The following is a 17,014-nucleotide window of genomic DNA, read 5'->3' on the forward strand; positions in this document are numbered from 1 at the left end:
TCCCCAGTCTGTTCCCATGTGCATGTAAATTGCTGTATTTGGGAAGACAGGACCACAAATAGAGAGTGCCGTGTCTTCTTCTGTTCCCAAATCTTGCTCTTCCTAATGGACCTGTGCCTCACTGTGCCTTCTTGCCCTTTTCCAAATCCAGCACATTTTATTAGTCTTGCCACTTATTAGTTGCTACCGTTTTATCTCACAGAATAGTATAATCATTGCCATAATTACCTGCTCCAGTGTCTTGCTCTAAATGATCCCCTGCAGTGTTTTATCATCATTATTTGTCAATACGCTTTAGATCTTCCTCAGAAGAAAAGGAAACTGATGCACGGAGTCTCAGTCTGTCAGCAGGAGGCCAGCCAGGGCAATCTTCTGCTCTGCATGATAGGGCCCTGAAGCATTTTTCCTGTGAGCCTGTGTCCTGGTTTTGTTTGAAACAAGACCAGTTCTCTTCTAGTGAATTTTCCTTTCAGCAAAGTTCCTCTAAGTAACTGCACTTTTCTGAATTTGGCTGCATGTTTTTACAGAACTGTTCCCTCCGGAGCTGATAATGGTAGCAATGGTATGCAGAGGAAGTGCAGGTTTAGACTTATTGCTTTGGCAGCCAAGGTTATTGATAAATTTTGCATGTCCCATAAGTGAGAGGAGTGTATTTGCAAGGAGGGGCAGACAGAACAGGTGACTAAAATCGACCAACAAGGTATTCCATCCCATACACGTCATACACCCTATAAAAGTAGAAGATCACAAGGGTCTTGCTCTCTTCAACTATGGCCGGCATCTGAAGAGGACCCTACCTGTCATGCCTGTGATCCAAGGCCTGTTTCCAGACCCTGCATCCCTGAATCCAGTTCTGGTTTACAGTGGAGTCCAGGCCAGGACTTGTGGGTACCTGCCCAGCAGCCATTGGAGCAACGCCAGCTCCTCTGCGGGCAACGCTGCACTACCCCGGGAAATTCAAGATTGGTTTTGTATATTTTGGATTATTTTCTCTATGTATTAGTAGCATTAATAAAGCATTTTTAACTTTTCCAATTAGTAAGTCTCTCTCCCTTTTCTTCCTATTACCTTCCCTTGTGTGGAGGGCAGTGAGGGTTAACAGAGAGCATCTGCCATGGTTTATTGTTGCCCTGCAGTAAACAATGACAGCCTGACACTTGGTGTGGAGAAAAGGCTTTTGTACAAATTTGCCCTTTTTGTTGTTGTTAGTTTGTTTTCTTTGTTTTAGTTTGGTTTTTGTTTGTTGTTGTTGTTGTTTTGTTGATGTTTTTGAGTTTTGTTTTGTTTTGTTGTTTTGGTTTTTATTTGTGTGATATCATGTTTAAGTAAATACAGGTATTAAAACATTTTTCATCAATGAAAAATTAATTTCTTATCTTTCCTAGAATACCTGGAATGCAATTACCTTATTAATAGCTTCTGTAATTATAGCAAAAGAGCTCTTCACTGCTCTTCACTGCTCTAAACAAGGAATAATTACACAACCTGACTATCCAGTAAGTAAAATAGTTAAGGGGCTGGGCATATGGTACTTTCACAGGCAGGGGGATACCAGAAGTGCTAATTGTGGTCCCGCCAATACTGTCAAGCTGTATTTGCAAACAGAGGGGTCCAGTGCCAGCTCTGGCTGAGCAGTAAAGTCTCTTGCCAGTGTTAGAGATGGTACGACACTGCTCACAAAGACCCCAGCAACAGCACACATTTCAATGTATTTCAGAGACAGTTTTCTGTTCAGTTGTTACTTGTCAACAATTGACTTTTTTCTCTATTGTATGTCACCCTTAAGTCCTTTCTTATTTCTGATTTTGTTAAATACCACTTACCTTCTACAAAGTGTTGTTGTCAAAATGGCTCAAACATAACCCCTCATCTAACAAACCCACACTTTCCCCTTATCCCCTTCATCTTGTTCCTTGATCTTTTCTCTGCACTCTTCCCTACATATTCTGATTTCTGTTGTTTGCTGTAGACTTTTACTTTTCAGTCACGCTTCAACCCTTGTATTTGGCAGAGTTTCTTGTTTCTTTACTGGCAAACATCTTCACAGTTCTCTTTCAGAAAGTTTAATCCAAATAAATAAAATTTGCTTCTATGAGAAACTGCATATTCATCTTTACAAACTCCCTTTTCTGCCTGCATTCAGCTATAGTATCATTAGGATCAGGAGCATGTGAGAGATGGCTTTATGTACAATTAGTGTATGCAACTGCTAAGTTGCGTGGTAATTCTACTTAGTCTAGTCTACTGTAAGAGATGGTTCATCATGATGTGAGTAATTACTTGAGCAGACAAAGGTGAGGTTTGGCTTGTTGTGAAGATGCAGTCTGTGTTTTCAGACAGGCTGTGAGCCACCACCAATATCAGACTCACTGAGGAGGAGCAAAGCCTGTTTCCCAGATGGTAGATGTCTCAATGAAGACTAGCATTAGCAAAAACGCTCTTATTTTTTCTGACAGTGAGATGCCACTGATAATTTATCATTTGGCACAGCTAATAACTGTTAATAAGGGATCACAGAATCATAGAATACCAGGTTGGAAGGGACCTCAAGGATCATCTGATCCAATCTTTTTTGGCAAAAGCACAGTCTAGACAAGATGGCCCAGCACCCTGTCCAGCTGATGTTGGGGAATCCACTGCTCCCCTGGCGACATTATTCCAATGGCTGATTGTTTTCATAATGAAAAATTTCCCTCTTATGTCAAATCGGAATCTCACCAGGAGTAATTTGTACCCATTACCCCTCCTCTTTTCCATGTGATTCCCTGTAAAAAAGGGAGTCTCCATCTCCTTTGTAGCCACCCTTTAAATACTGGAACATGGTAATGAGTCCTGCCATAAGCCTTCTTTTCTCAAGGCTGAACAAACCCAGCGCTCTCAGCCTTTACTCATAAGGCAGCTTCCCAGTCCTGTGATCGTCTGGGTGGCCCTTCTCTGGACCACGTCTTTTCTGTGTAGTGAGAACCAAAGCTGAATGCAGTATCCCAGGTTTGGCCTAACGAGCACTGAGTAGAGCGAGATAATGACTTCTTTGTCTTTCTGGATAGGCCCTTCTTGGTGCAGCCCAGCACCCTGTTTGCCAGCTTTGTTGCAGCAGCACACTGTTCACTCACATTGAACTTGTTGTTCACCAGGACCTCCAGATCCATTTTCACAGAGCTGCTTCCCAGCCGAGTTCATCCCAGCCTGTGCAGCACTCCAGGATTATGTTTTCCCAGGTGCAAGACATTACACTTGTCCTTGTTGAACTTCATAGAGTTCTTGTTAGCTCATTCTTCCGGCCTGTCCAGGTCTATCTGCAGGCTGGGTCTCCCTTCCAATGTGTCCACTTCCCCACTCCATTTGGTGTCATTGGCAAACCTCATCAGGGTACACTTGATCCCATCATCCAGATGGCTTATGAAGATGTTGAACAGTGTTGGGCCCAATATAAATCCTGCAGAACCCCACTCATGACAGATTGCCAGATTGAAAAGGAGCCATTTACCACCACCCTCTGGTACAGCCTGTCAATCCCACCCACCGCAGAGACCATTTGCCGAGACTGTAATGTGTCAGTTTCCCCATGACTGTGGGAAACCATATCAAAAGTCTTGGAGAAATCCAGGTAGACAACATCCACTGCTCGCCCCATATCAACCGAGCAAGTTACTTTGTTGCAGAAGGTGACCAGGTTTGTGAAGAACAAATTGCCCCTGGTGAATTCATGCTGGCTGTTGCCAATCACATGCTTCAACTGGCTTGTGGTAGTTCTCAGGAGGATTCATTCCATAACTTTCCCAGGCACTGAAGTAAGACTGATGGGTCCATAATTTCCTGGATCCTCCTCTAAGCCCTTTTTAGTGGGGTTGACATTAATATTGCAATAACATATTAAATTTGCCAGGGAACCATTGAATTACTGTCTGTCCACAAACTGAAAAGCAGACCTTGCTCTTTGCAATGTACAGTCTAAGAAGATTTTAAAAAATCCAACATAGTGAGTGATACAAAGAAGAAAACTATTCAAAGACCAGGTATGGAATAAGATGGATGACAGAAGTTGATTTCTGCTATGTTGCAGACATTTTCTACCAGTCACATTGAAAAGAAATTGTGTCAGCATTATGTTTAATCAAGCAGCCACCAAACAATGAATAATTAATGGTGTTTCTTTCCGTAAGAAAAAAATGTGTTACTTAGACATTAAATCAAGTTAAAAATATTCTGCCTTCTACAGAAATATTTCTTAAGACTTTAACTTCATTTCTTTCACTTTGCTTTTATTATAAATCTTGTGATAACTGGTTCCTCATTTTCCTTTCTGTAAAAACTTCAGAATTTAACATAAAGTTATAACATTTTTTAAATTTTTGTTTAGTATGTGTTGTGTAGAATGTAATAAAAAAATGATCCCTGCTCTCAAATTCAAGGCTGGTTCAAAAAATCCCAGCACAAAAGACACAGTCTTTATCCTTAGGTTTATGAAACTCTAATGGTCCTATCACTATTACATTCTGTAGACTTTGTTCCTATGTTCTGGATGAAGATCTTCCAAAACTTCCCAGAATCCATCTGGAAAAAAAGGATTTTAATGAAAATTACCCAACTTAATTTACATTTTGCTTTTGTTGTGCTAGATTCAATAACATCTTAATCACAAAGAGTAAAAAATAATACAAATCAGAGAAAAATTTATAACTGATGTGACTGAGAACAAAGTTTTTAAACATTGTAGTATGGCTGGAAAATATGGATCAGTTAGAGAAGAATTTATGGAAGTTTTTAAGGGACATCAACACATAACCATGATTTATTGGTGTTAAACACATGAGAAATATTAACATCAATGGTGTCTTAACTGGAGAGCATGAATTTTGCCCTAGCAGTACAGAACTGAGATTACAGACTGGCAGTAAACCCTCTTGTTTAAAATTACACACAGAAACCTGGTGTATAGTATAAAACTTCTGGGAAGGGAAAAAAAGAAGAAGAAAAAGGATGATGCAGGTAATTTTGGAAAAAGATAGAGAGACGAAATTATGGATAACATCAGAGGGATGTGGAATAGAGCTGGGCTGCCAGCATGGATGAGGAAGTACAGGAGGTAGCTCCTTTTCTTGGTAATACCGTGCACAGTCCCTGAATTTAATTTCTGCCATCTTTGCATCCCTAAAGCAGATGACTCAGGAAACATCAGCACAGGTAGGAGCCTTGAGTACCCCAGCAGAGACAATAAAGGCCAGCTAACGAGGTGTGGAGCTTTGTGAGCATGCAATCTCCTAGCACTTGTGCTATAACGTGAGCTCTACTGTAGGGTCCCATAGGCATCAACTCACCTGGGGCAGATGGCTTCCCAAGTGCCAGTCCCTGCTCAGGCCACAAAAACAGATGTATAGCAGTTGAAAGCCATACATAAGGCAGATACTTAACAGACATGTGATACAGAAAATGCAAAGCACATTCAAATGCAGTGTACTGAGCATCTCCATCCTTACGTCGCCTCAGTGGAAAGTGCCCAAGTGGGAGACACAGCCCAAAATGAAACAACCAAAAAAAGATTCATATTCTGATCTTAAGATCATCACATTGAGGGGGGGAAAAAACATCTATTTATCTAGTTTAAGCATGACGATATATTAATTAAAAAAAACCATACGATTCAGAGAATCACAGTGGCAGAAACAATAAGCTAAACTATAAAAACACTGTGAGGAACAGTCTGGAAGGAGAAACACCTTCCAAGTAAAGCAGAAGTATAGAACGTGAGGCTGCAGGAACAAAGGGACTGAGTGTGGAAAGACGTTCAAAAATAGACACTTTTACTGGTGACCGTAAGTGTAATTAAATTATTGCTCCTGGGTTTGTTACATAAAACTTATTTTGTCTCTGCAGAAATGTCCTGTAATGACTATGTAACTGGTGCAAGAGCAGACACTACAACCTTGTTACTATTAAATCTTGAAAAGTTGTTAAAAATCAATTTAAAATCCAAGGCAGTCTTCATCTTACCCACCTGAATGCATAGTGCTAGAAGAGATTGATATGCAGCAGTAAAAGAGCTAAAAGTTCCTTCTCACCCTGTGCAGTGAGAGGGCTAATCTTAGGACTCTGTGTGATGGAGTTTCATTCTGCAGATCCAAATTTCCCTATTATTGCCTAAAGCTGAAGTCAAACAATAAAAGGAGAATTCAGTACAATTGGAATCTGATCTCAAAAGCTTGCAACTTCATATCTGCAACATCCACATATCAATAATCACTGAAAAAATACTATTAGAACAAACTAGCATTCTTCCTTTCCTAACCCCACATGTGGCTCCCTCACCCAGCCTGAGCCTCACCTCTGTACCTTTCACCCTTCCCAGCCACCTAAGCCTGCAGCATTGTTGTAGTTATTCTGGCTATGTTGTTGACACCCAAGAGGCAGCAAGCTCCCTAAAGCCCTCTATTAAATGCATGCATTTACTGGACAGAGTGGTACTTTTTCATGCCTTAGGGGCTTTCTGCAGCAGATCTCCAAGAGTATGACTACCTTAAAAATGTGCTGTATGAATATCTCAGAAGAATATTTATTGCACTGTGACTGTCCATGTGATTGTTCTACCTGAAGGTGACTGCACAGCAACTTTCCCCTCAATGAAAGCAAGCCAAGCTTCAATGTGTTTACAATGAGATAAGGTCACCAGGAGCTATAGTTAGCATTTGGTAAATCTATATGGTTGCTTAATTCACAATCTTTTGCATATACTGTAGCCAGAATCAGGTAGATGCTTCAAGAGTTTACCCTGGGAAGGATGAGGTTTTGTGCAGGCTAATAAGAGCAGAGTCTAACCAAAAGTGAAGTAAAAATAAGGCAAAATTTGGAATTGTGGCATCAGGGTACAAACTCTGAAAGTACACCGTTCTTTTGGAAAATCTGACTTCTTAGTCTCTCATATAAGGTGTTGTAGTTATTGTGTAGTAGTGTCATTTTTCTGAAAGCTTTACACTGTCAAGATCCTACTGCATATGTTACAGAGAGCCTTAGAGCTTGCAGTACCGCTCCACTGGCAGAAATGTTAACAGTAAAGTGGTTACAGAGCTAAAAGTGGCAAAAAGAGCAGGAATTGCTGAACTGTACTTGAAACATAGATCATCAATGTTCTGAATGAAAAGAACACCTGAGCATACACCCTGAGTTTTTTGAAGCACTGCTTTTTCTAGCCCTTATTAATTAGAATCTGATTGTCCTCCAAAGGAAAGATGAAAATGTGAACTAGAAAAGATAGATGGCATCTGTAATCACCAAAGGAATCTGCCATCCTACAATTCAACGCACCCATTTGAACAAACTGGTCCCATAATGCACGGCACAGAAATGCTTCAGTACAGGCACTGAGGAAGGATGAGAGGGCCATCATTTGTATGAAGATATTTACCTCTTCCCTTAGACTTTCTCTTCAAGAGACCCATTTAAAGTAAAAGAACAACATTCTGCTTCTGAAGTGACAATATATATACAGAACTAAAAATAGTATTCCAGTGATTAAAAAAATCACTTAAGGTTAGGAAGAATAACTGTAACAAATGGCCGTAGAAAATGTAGATCAAGGGGAACCATGCATTGGATGTGTTCATACAGAAGAGAGAACCATGCACAATGTATTGAGTAGTTGTGGAGTGTTTCCTGAAATGTAACCCTAGCCTTGGGGTGCAATGTATTGGTCAGATGCAGCCACAATATCACCACCAGGTACGCAAAATTACAAAAGTAGTAGGCCTCCTACATTCCCTGCCAGACTAAATTTGACTTTTGGTCAAACTCTCAGGTTAGCTTTTCAAAATCAGTTGGAAGTTTGCTGTTAACTGAGGGAGCCAGATTTTCACCAAGGTTAAAGTCTGTATGATTAAGTGAACACAGGTCTAGAGGCAGCCTTCGCAGTCCAGTCAAAGCATGGAATTATTGAATGCAGGCAGATTTCCTTCATTTTACTAGACAATAAGAAAACAAAAATAAACACCAACATCCACTCCAATTCAGAATTTCTTGAGCTAATTTGTAACTCCTGCCATCAGTGGGATGCATCCCAGTTCCCTCTAAAACTGGCTCTACAGCTGCAGCCAAAGCCTAACCTTTATTATAGAAAAGCAAAAATGGACCAGTTCATTCAGCCTGAACACCACTCTCTGAATAGCGAATGCCTAACAAAACAACTGTGGCCAGTGGCAGTTTGGTCTGGATCCCTTCCTTATGAAGAGAAAGGGCACTGGCAGCTACATATTCTCTATCAAGGCCCTAGGAGTTTGGAATGCATTCCCTTCCCTTGGTTCAAAATAACCTCAATTTGATGTACTTTCAGGCATGCTGCAAAAGCTATTTTTTTTATGAGGTGGGGGTGGGAGCACGGGGCATTTGGAGGCAAGAAGCTCTTCTGGAATGTTTTCTCACGCCAGCTGGCTGAGAGAAGCTCCTATGTCCATGTAGTCACTGAAGGTTTCTGGCTGACAAATTAATTTGTCTGTAATATATGTTAGAAAACATCTCAATACACACAGGTGCCTGACATAGATCTCTGCAAAGATGAAGAAATAAATCCAGTTTGTCAAAAAAAGTTGTTTAAGCCATTCTAAACAGAAAACAAATTTCAAAAGATCATAGACAATTGCTGGCAAAGCAAAGCAATTTAGAATTAAATATTATAACTAAAATCTTGCCAGAGAAGCTTCCAAGACTATTTTATTACATAAAAAAAACAATTAAGATATGAACTGACACTGTGGAGGACTGAAATGAGAACTGAGAGGGGAGAAGGATAACTAAGATCTCCTCCAGGTTATTGCATTGTTTAGCAGGGCCACAGTTTGCTTTCCTGTGCCCTGGAATTTGACCTTTGAGGTCTGCAAGTTTTACTGCATCTCACATGTCCTCTTGGGCAGGGGAATATGGGCAGAGCTCCATGTCCTTGAGACTGTATAAAGAATATCATGACAAGGGAAAAGTCAAGCCTTGGGATTAGGACAGACAATAGCTTGGGCTAAAATGAACAAACTAAGTTTTTCTGCTTCGTTATCTAGTATTTCACTAGCAGCATGGTTTTTTTTTTTGTTTGCTTGGTTTTTTTAACCATGTGGGTCCTCTGTGTGAAAAAGCAGTTGATCAATTATTCCACATTTAGATATGCCAGATAATGTTGTAGAGTAAAACACATAAGCAAAAGCAGTGACACTTTTCTTAGCACTTTTTGTCATTTCTGCTTTCCAAAAGCCTGAGGTGTGTGATATTGGTTTTGTTTCTGTTCAAAACATAAACACCTCTGTCTTACAGAGAAGGTGGCATAGACAGACTAGAAGAGAAACTGCTTTGTTAGTGCACTGCTAAGGAGATGCAGTGACCTTGCAAAGAACCAAAGCCTTCACGCAGGTCATTTGATCTCCTAAATATCCTCTGAAATCTTTCAAATTTGGGTGAGGAATGATTGATTTATTGGGCAATTGCAGGAAAACTGCAGGAGATGCTGAGGCAATCAGCTGATAATGGCGTACAGAAGGATTTCCTCAGCCAGGGAAATGCCAGGGGAGCGGAGAGAGCTTCCAGGAGACACCAGCTCTTGCAAGAAAGTCTGACAAGACCTGGGCGAGGACAGGGTAACACCAGCCAAAACCTCACAGTATAAAAGGCAGCCCTAGGGAGTGCTAACAACCAAGGCATGGTGCAGCAGCTTGTGCAAGGAGGGACACCCTCTTCCTGTTACTGGTCAGCTCCATCTGTCCTTCTTAGTAGAACAGTGGACACTCCTCTCAGAGTGAAAGGTGGGTTTCTGCAGCAACAGCCCATGAGATGTCCAGTGCTTCCACCCAGACAGAACTGCTAAGGAAGGAGATTGTGGTCCAGATGTGAGGTTGTGATGAATGTCCAGACCTTACCCCTGCGTCACAAGCAAGTACCTGTGAAAGATGCAAACAAATCAAGGATCTGTCACACTAGGTGCAGAGTTGCAGGAAACAGTGAGAAGACAGTGTGGTATTAGAAGGGCTGAAGTAGAGATAGATGAGTGGCTTCACAGTCGGTTTGTTATGATTGATGTTACTCAGAATGAGGCACTGTGGACCTTGGTGACCAAAAAGAGCAGAACTCCGCTTCAATTTCCACCCTCCTGCATAACAACCAGGAACAGATATTATGTCCTAACACCTGAAAACACCTATGAGCAAGCTCTGCAGAAAGAAACCACACCAGCAACACACACTAGAAATCACAAGAAGAAACCATGAGTCCTCATAGTGGATGACTCTCTGCTAAGGAGCACCAAGGCACCCATTTATTGGCCCAACAGGATATCATGTGAACTTTTCAGCCTTCCAGGTGCTAAGGTCTGGGATATTACTGAGAGAATGCCACAACGTGTTAGAAACACGGACTGTTATCCACTATTACTCTTCCATGTGGGTACAAATGACATGGCAAGTCAGATCCTGGGCAGAATCAAGCCAGACTACAAAGCTCTGGGGTGTGAAATTGAAAGGGATTGGTGCTCAAGTTATTCTTTCCTGTTTTATTAGTTAGAGGAAAGGATGTAGGCAGGAACAGATGCATCACACAAATCATCACTTGGCTATGTGGTTGGTGCTATTGCCAGGGGTTTGGCTTTCATAATCATCAGACACTCTTTGATGACTATAACCTGCTAGGGAGAGATGGGATCCACCTGACTAGGAAAGGCAAATGAATCTTTGCCAACAGGTTAGCAAATCTGGTGAAGTGAGCTTTAAACTGACAAGCCTGCAGGATGTGGTCCACATGTGTAAAGCTGAATGCAACAGGGTGAAATAACAAGCAAACCAGAGCAGCAATTAATGTTCCTTAGCCATCTCATGAGGGGTGGGGGCTGGAGATCCACGTTGTAACAAAGACACAAGGGTTATTGATGCATTAGAAACCATGGAACAACCTGAGAACAGTCACAGAGGAATTAGGGCTTGTCCCCCCAAAAAAAGGTGGCCAAGGCAAATAGCTCAACTACACTGCATCTACACCAATGTGCACAGCATGGGCAACAAACAGGAGAAGCTGGAAGCCATTGTGCAGCTGGAAAACTGTGATATGATTGCAGTCATGGAAACATGGTAGGATGAGTCACAGAACTGGAGTACTGCAATGGATGGCTATAGACTCTTCAAAAGACATAGGCAAGGAAGGAGAGTAGGTGGGGTAGCCCAGCATGTTAGGGAGTGTTTTGACTGTGTAGAGCTTGATGAGGGTGATGGAAGGGTCAAGTATTTATGGGTAAGAGTCGGGGGAAGGCCAATAAGGCAGATATCATGGTGGGAATCTGTTACAGACCACCCAACCAGGATGAATAGAAATGAATGAAATAATCTATAAGCAGCTAGAAGAAGACTCACCATTGCTAGCCCTTGTTCTCATGGGGATTACAATTTACCAGATGGCTCCTGGAGTGTATGGAAGACAACTTCCTGACACAGCTGGTCAGTGAGACAACTAGTGAAAACACCCCACTGGACCTGTTGTTTGCAAACAGAGGACTTATGGGTAATGTGGATGGCTAGAGCCTGCCTTGGGCATAGTGATCTTGAAATTATTGAGTTTTCTGTTCTTGGACACGTAGGGAGGGGGTCAGCAGAACTGCTACCTTGGACTTCTGAAGGGCAGACTTCGGCCTATGTAGGGGCTTGGTTAACAGAGTTCCTTGGGAGGCAGTCTTGAAGGGCAATGAGTCCAGGAAGACCGGTCATTCTTCAAGAAGGACATCTTAAAGGCACAGGAGCAGGCTGTCCCTGTGTGCTGAAAGGTGAGCTGACAGAGAAGACTGGACTGGCTGAACAGAGAGCTTCATCTGGAACTAAGGAAAAAAAACAGATTTTATGACGTATGGAAGAAGGGGCAGGCAACTCAGGAGGACTGCAAAGATGTCATAAGAACTTAAAACTTAATTTGGCTACTGTGGTAAAAGATAATGAAAAATGTTTCTATAAATACATTAACAAAAAAAGGAAGGCTACCCTTTATTTGATGTGGGGGAAACATAATGACAAAGGATGAGGAAAATGCTGAGGTATTTAATGCTTTCCTTGCCTCAGTCTTTAATAGTAAGACCAATTGTTGTTGGTGCACCCAGACCCCTGAGATAGAAGACAGCGACAGGAAGCAAAATGAAGCCCCCATAATCCAAGGGAAAATTGTTAGTGACCTGCTACACTGCTTAGACACACACAAATCTATGGGGCTGAGTGGAATTCACCCAAAGGTCCTGAGGGAGCTGGCAGAGTTGCTTACCAAGCCACTTTCCATAATTTTTCAGCAGCCTTGGATAAACAGGGAGGTCCAAGTTGACTGGAGATTAGCAAAGGTGACACCCATCTATAAGAAGGGCTATAAAAAGCCAGGGAAGGTTATGGAGCAGGTAATCTTGAGTACCATCATATGGCACATACAGGACAACCAGGTGATCAGGCCCAGTCAGCATAGGGTTTATGAAAGGCAGGTCCTGCTTAACTAAACTGATCTCCTTTTACAACAAAGTGACCCACTTACTGAGTGAGGGAAAGGGTGTAGATGCTGTTTACCTGGACTTCAGTAAAGCCTTTGACACTGCTTCCCACAGCATTCTCCTGCAGAAATTAGTTGCTCATGGCTTGGATGTGCATACTCTTTACTGGGTAAAAATCTGGCTGGATGGCCAGGCCCAAAGATTTGTGGCGAACTGAGCCAAATCCAGCTGGTGGTTGGTCACAAGTGGTGTTCCCCGTGGATCGGTATTGGGCCCAATTCTGTTTAATATCTTTATCAGTGACCTGGACAAGGGGATCAACTGCGCCCTCATTAAGTTTGCAGATGACACCAAGTTGGGTGGGAGTCTTGATCTCCTTGGAAATGGATAGGCTAGACCAATGGGTCAAGGCCAATTGCATGAAATTCAACAAGGCCAAGTACCAGGTCCTGCACTTGGGTCATAACAACCCCAGGCAGCGTTACAGGCTCAGGGAACAGCAGGACCTGGGGATGTTGATTGACAGATGGCTGAATACGAGCCAGCAGTGTGCCCAGGTGGCCAAGAAGCCAAACAGCACAGAAATAGTGTGGACAACAGGACTAGGAAAGTGATTGTGCCACTGTACTCATCGCTGGTGAGGCTCCACCTTGAATACTGTGTTCAGTTTTGAGCCCGTCACAACAAAAAAGACATTGAGGTTTGGGGTGCATCCAAGGGAGAGCAACAAAGCTGGTGCAGGGTGTAGAGCACAAGTCTTATGAAGAGCTGCTAAGGCAACTGGGGTTGTGTACCCTGGAAAAAAGGAGGCTTTCTACAACTACGTGAAAGGAGGTTGTAACAAGGTGGGTTGAAGTCTTTTTTCCCAGTTAACAAGCAAAAGGATGAGAGGAAATGGCCTCATGTTGCACAAGGGGAGATTTAGACTGGATATTAGGAAAAATTTTTTCACTGAAAGGGTTATCAAATATTGGAATGGGCTCCCCAGGGAAGTGGTTGAGTCACCATCCCTGAAGTTTCTATGTCAGCACATCTATGCCTGAATACTGAATGCATGGTTTTACCATTGTCACACAATAGATTGACATCCAACAGGATGACTCTCAGGTTTAAGTCTATGCCAGGTTCAGTGGCATAAATGACTTTATTTGATTATCTTGCTACTGACTTTGTTCTGTAAATCATTAATGGCTGAATTTCTCCACCCAGGGAGAAATTGCCCCAGCATTTGTCTTCTGTAGCACTGGGTGCTGAATGTACGTAGAATATCCAGTGAGAAATAAATACTCTCCAGCCCTTAAGAGATTCACTGGCTTTTCAGAGACCCCTGGTAACTAATGTAAGATGGTCCTCTGAAGACCACTTATTTCAGATCCACCCGTGAAACAAACTTGTTGCAATACAGTGAATATCTACAATGGCAGTCTTGCTAATGCTGAAATCCAGGTTCCACTGAACTGCCTTCCCAGTGCACCCATGCTCCCATATTGTTCTTGTCCACTTGCAAGACAGCAATGCAAATATTCTTGTAAAAAAGGATGACTCTGCAGTCATTCTTTGCTTTTTCCTCAGAGTTGGCCAATGTTTCAGTTTGATTCACTGTGTTGTACCAATCCTGATATTATCAAGGACTGTTTCAGATGTTCAGTTTCATAGCCACCCATGTTTCTGGTTTTCTTGGTGATTCCCACGTAATCTGTATCGTCCATGCTGAGAAGTGCAGAACATCCTGTTATTGTGCTTTAACTAAGCAAAGGGGAAGATGGAGTTTATTACCAAGACACAACAGAAGAAGGAGACTCTGGAAGAGATTTAGCACTGATCTGTTTTTGAAAATAGGGGTAACCAATATAGGGAAACAGTACTACCCATCTTAAATGTTGAAAAACAAAACAAAACAAAACAAAACAAAGCAAAACAAAACAACAACAACAACAAAACTCACACGAAGTATGAAAGCATCAGTCTAACATCACTTTCTTTATTGTTACATGAAAAAAGATGGGTTTTTTCTATCTTCTTTTTCCAAGTTACTCAGGATTTTTTCCTACAGCACTACAGAACGCAAACATATATTTTTTTCTAAGACTTAACAAAAGGTTCACATAAATCCTACCAAGAATTTAAGAGAATCACCAGCAAACGTGGTATCGACATGATGGGATCAACACAGTCAAAAGGTCATAAAAAACTTGAGTTCTGTTAATAACTTAAGCACTGCGAATAAGAGGAGACAAGAAAGACTTTAGATAACAACAGGCACAACGATGGGAAAGGATTAGTATTTGTATTTACAATAATCTACAGTAATGTAATATTAAAAATATTAAGTGGCAACAGGGCTTCCATCTGAAACATTATATGGCTGACAGTGTTAGTTACTTTGCTAGTAACAGAATTGTAATTTTTGAACTTTTGACAGTACCCAATTATGGCTTTATTGTTCATAATCATGTTATTTGTATTAATGGGCAAGCAGCTGCAATTAAACAGGAAAATTTAAGTTCTGTTGTAGAAAGCATGCCAAGGCAGTTTATTACTCAAGTTGTATTTGAGACCTATTATAAATACAGTATTCTGAGGGACTTTTGCAAAGAGGGAAATATGCCCTGAAGAGGAACCCAGTGTTAAAATCTCCTTAATTGCAGCTTGAAAACCTGCATTTTTAAAGACTTACCAATTTATGGCTTTATGAATGGTTTGTTTGAAACAAGTCATGCCTCTTGTTGACCCCTCTTTATGGCTTTAACAAGCCATCACAGTGAGATAAGATTTATCCCCATTATCCTGGTTCGTAAAAAGCTTGTTAAATTTCAGATAATACATCAACCTCATCACAAAACCCAACATGACACCGTTATGTAGGTACCTGCAATCAGAGTGCCAGATCAAATATATGCATTTAGAATAGTATGTTACATGTAAGTACATGTACCTTACTACATGTCAGTTATGATTTTTAAGAACGCCTGCTTTGTCTCAAAATTAAGTGGAAGCTGAGCAGTGGATAAATAAACCACTCAGATGATAACAGCTGCATCAATACATAATGCTAGTTTCCTAAAAAGGGCACAGAGGCCTCAGGAGGCTACATCAGAGACAGTATGGTACATGATGAAATTTGAGACTCCTTCTTAAAAGCATCATTGAACTTCGAAAAGTAAATATAAATTTCATGCTTCTGACTGGAACAGTGATTTTATCCTGCACATGCACAGCTTGTAGCTGAAGAACTGTCTTTCCCTGTGCCAAGCTTTGTAAATTCAGCCTGAAGCAAAGAGTCAAAGTTGTGTTCATTCATTCTCATGCATCACTGAGTAAAGACAGTTTTCTTTCTTAGAATATGTCCCACTAAAGCAAGGCTGTAGTTCAGTTGCTGTCACTGGATTTACATGTGTAACTAGCCTCAGCAATTGTAGTGAGAATATCAAGGTCCTGTTTTCTTAAGTGCACAGCTCAAGTAGTACTAAAGGAGTCAAGAAGTTACCACAAAATGTTGCTAGGATGAAGAGTCTTGACCCAGGAAGTCAGGAGGTGCCATTTCTAAATAGGAACTTCCTCACAGAATGTGGCCGTAATGCCTTGCCAGCCTTCAACTGGAGACAGCCATGTGTTCAGGGGAGGGTCCCAACAAATGCCACAGCTTCTCTGAGGAGACGCAACCCACATGCCTTTGAATCTGAATTTTTTGTCTCCTGTAGCATCATGGCCCCCAAAAGCATCTTTCATTGTACCAGTTTCTCCTACCTATTTTGAGTTTCCATTGACAAAATAGCCCTCAGAAAACAAAGAAGATAATTTAACTTTTATTAAATGAAATAATAAAGCATCCTATTTTCACAAATCTCAAACGCCAATCTTAGAAGGGCTTATCAGGATGAGTGAGAATGAATAAATACAACAGACCTAGGAGAATTCTTCATATAGTCCATAAATAACATCTAAATCTAAAATTTAATTCTTTCATTGCTACTTTTTTCCAAATAGTAATATTTCTTTCTAATAAAATTTTTAATTAATAGCTAGTAAGAAGGCCTTAGAAGAAAACCCTTTATCTAGTTACATTTGGAACAGTGAAATTTGCTGTTTAGACCTTCAAAATGTTTCATGAATATGATACTAGCAGCATAATTTATCAGCAAACTCAGATGAATGTATAACTTTACTTTCTAAAATAGCATCAAGAATAAAAAACTGTTCAGGTCAAGGGCAGAACTTCACTGACCTTTAAAGGTATGAGCTGGAGAAAAGGGGAGAAAAAAAAAATTACTATTAACATTGGCTTTTTGAGATACAAATATATTTGCTTTCCACTTGCTGTACTGGGAGCTTTGAATACACACTTTTAACTCACACGTTTTCTACCCGATTGAACAAGAGGAGCGCTCCAGCATCAATTAAGGTATATTACACACTTTGTGGAACATGGGTGTCTGATGATTGTTTCCAGAATAAGCCTAAGTTGATATATCATAAGCCACCTCTAATTCCACAGCTTTCAATTCCTTTTTTCTTTAGTGTGAAATCATTTTAATTAGTAGTGCT

This window comes from Columba livia, chromosome 2, assembly GCF_036013475.1.
Source record: "Columba livia isolate bColLiv1 breed racing homer chromosome 2, bColLiv1.pat.W.v2, whole genome shotgun sequence".
Lineage (NCBI taxonomy): Eukaryota > Metazoa > Chordata > Aves > Columbiformes > Columbidae > Columba > Columba livia.